The following is a 3,275-nucleotide window of genomic DNA, read 5'->3' as shown; positions in this document are numbered from 1 at the left end:
GTTTCTTAACAGATGACTAGAGTTGGCTAGGCAAAAAAGGGCAGCCAAAGGAATTGAGAATACTGTTTAAAAAATGCCAGTATTGAGTAAGAAATTGAACTAGATGGTCTCTAATTCTAAGATTCTGTTACTCTCAGACTAAGAATTGGTTTCTCTAACTGTTATCAAAACATAGCTGCTACTAGGAAAACAGATTTACAGTTCATATATCTGACAAAAGACTCATACCCAGTGTTATGAATTGAATTGTGTCCCCCCTCAGTACTGTGTGATTGTCCACCATTTTGTTATCTGATGTGATTTTCCTATGTGTTGTAAATCCTACCTCTATGATGTTAATGAGGCAGGATTAGAGGTAGAATTAGGTTGTGTCTTGAGTCAATCTCTTTTGAGATATAAAAGAAGAGAGCAGAGAGACAGGGGGACCTCATACCATCAAGAAAGAAGCACCAGGAGCATAGCATGTCCTTTGGATCTGGGGTCCCTGCACTGAGAAACTCCTGATTGATGGCAAGGCCCTTCCCCCAGAGCTGACAGAAAGGGAAAGCCTTCCCCTGGAGCTGGCACCCTGAATTCAGACTTCTAGCCTCCTAGACTCGGAGAGAATAAATTTCTCTTTGTTGAAGCTATCCACTTGTGGTATTCTCTGTTACAGCAGCACTAGATAACTAAGGCACCCAGTAAAGAATGCTTATAAGTCAATAATGAAAAGATGAACAAATCAACTAGAAAGATACCTCACAATCAATTGAAGAAACACTTCACAAGAGATATAAGAACAACCTATAGTCACATGAGAAAGTGCTCAACACCATTAGTCATTAGGGAAATGCAAATTAAAACTACAATGAGATACTATTTCACACTCGCTGAGTCGTTAATATCAAAAAGCCTGACCACACCAAACGCAGGTGAGGATGTGAAGGAATGGGAACCCTCATGCATTGCTGATGGGAGTGCAAAATGGCACAATCACTTTGGAAAACTATTTGGCAGTTCCTCAAAATCTTAAATATAATTACCATGTGACCCAGCAAGTCTAAGTATATACCCAAGAGAAATGAAAACATATGTCCACAAAAAGCCTTGTACAAGAATGCTCAGAGAAACTGTATTCATAAGAGCTCAAAATGGAAAATAATTCAAATGCCCATCAATGGGAGATGAATTAACAAAGGGAGCCTGCTCATCAATAAAAGAAATGAGGTACTGATACATGTAACAACATGGATGAAACTAGAAGCATGTTGAGTGAACAAAACCAGACACAAAATAATATACTGCATGACTCCATTTATATCACGTCCAAGAACCAGCAAAACTAACATATGGTGATAGAAATCGGAAAGTGGTTGTCTCAGAGGGGTGGGTAAAAGAAAGACACATGAGGCTGAGGAAACTTTCTATGTGTGATAGAGATGGCCCACATCTTGTTTTAGGTGGTAGTTCCATAAACCAAAAACCCATTGCCATCAAGTCGATTCTGACTCATGATGTCCTCATGCGTTACAGAGTAGAACTGCTCCATAGGGTTTTCTTGGCTATAGTCTTTACAGAAGCAGATTATCAGGCCTTTCTTCTGTGGCACCGCTGGGTGAGTTTGAACTGCCAACTTCTAGGTTAGTAGTCTAGGTTGCACCACCTAGCAACCTTAGCAATTACATAGGTGTGTACAAGTTAAAACTCATCAAACCGAACACTTAAGATGAGTGCACTTAAAAAATAATTGGGATGGTTAAGATTGTATGTCAGCTTGGCTAGACCATTATTCTCCATGTTTTAGTAGTTGTATAATGTTGTGATCACCCCCATGATGGAATGTGCTGAGTGGTACTGGCAGAGGCGGGGCCTGTGGCAGCTCACCGCCCTCTCAGTTTCATCTGTCTGTCTTCCACCCGTTACCTTCTGCCTGCTCGCCTTGCCAAGGTTTTTGGCTTGTTCCAGACTCACAAGCTGCCTCTTGTTGTCTCATCTCTGGTTCATGGGACTTGAGCTAGCAGCTAACCTGTTGATCTTGGAATTTGTGCAACTTCTCAGCCTGCAAGCAAGAGTCCGGTTCCCCGACCTGCCGACCTTGGGTTTGCCAGCCCCTGCAGCTGCGTGAATCAGGAGAAACCTGATTGTCTTGTCTGCTGATCTTGGAATTCACTGACCTTCACAGCCTGTGAGCGGGAGCCCCTCTCCAACCTGCCGACCTTGCATTCACCAGCTTCTGCGGCTACGTGAACTGGGAGAGGCCTCCACCCTGATCTGTGGACTTGGGACGTTTTAGACTCTACCATTGCATGAGCTATTTCCTTGATATAAATCTCTCTCTATATATATTCATACACTTTACTGGTTTTGCTTCTCTAGAGAACCCAGCCTAAGACATTTGGTACCAAGAGTGGGGTGCTGCTCTAACAGATACTTAAAATGTGGAAGCGGTTTTGAAACTGAATGGATAGAGCAGTGGCAGCAACAAAGGACCAGCAGCAGCAGAGAAGCCGCAGTGGCAGAGAACCAACAGCAGCAGAACCAGGAGACCAGTGCGAGATGGCGCTGGGGCCGACCCACGGAGCGAGAGCTGAGTGTCTGTGTGCATGAGGCTTTCTGGCCGAGTGGGGTGCTTCTGGGCACTTACCAGTGGAGCTACAGAGCTTTGGAACACTTGCCCCAGCAGGGCAGATGTGGGCATGAGGCCTGAGGAGCCGAGAGGCCAAGAAACCAGAAAACAAGCTGAAGAGACAAGGGACACAAGAAGCTGAGCTGCCTAGGTCTCAAAAGGTATAGCCATGACCTCAGGGGTTTCAAAGGGTGGAGCCATGGCCTCTGGTGTTTCTAAGGGTGGCGTTGTCACTCCAATGGAGTAGGAGAATGGTGCGCCTAAAGCCAAGGGAGCAGAGTTGCTGCCCCAGTGGGCCTGGAAGGTGGAGCTGAAGCCCAGGGCAGAGGGGCCTCCACTGAAAATCCAGAGACTGTGGCCAATACCTAGAGTCTGGAGGGCAGGGCTATTGTGTAAATTGTTTCAGAGAACATAGGATTATTTTCAAAGCCTTGAGGGCTAATGTAATATGTTCTGCTGATTTGCTTGGTGCCTGTTATCACTTCTTTTCCTCTAGTTTCTCCCATTTGTAATGGAAATGTCTAGCTTGTACCTGTTCTGCCATTGTACCTTTGGAAGCAAATAATTTGTATTCTAGATTTCACAGATGAAGAGGAATTTTTGGATTTTGGACTTGGAGTTAAGACTTTTGCTATGATATGATGGGGTGAATATGTTTTCCATGTTGCAA

The sequence above is a fragment of the Trichechus manatus genome, unplaced genomic scaffold (assembly GCF_000243295.1).
Source record: "Trichechus manatus latirostris isolate Lorelei unplaced genomic scaffold, TriManLat1.0 scaffold00003, whole genome shotgun sequence".
Lineage (NCBI taxonomy): Eukaryota > Metazoa > Chordata > Mammalia > Sirenia > Trichechidae > Trichechus > Trichechus manatus.
The sequence above is the reverse complement of the archived record's forward strand: the minus strand, read 5'-3'. Positions refer to the sequence as shown.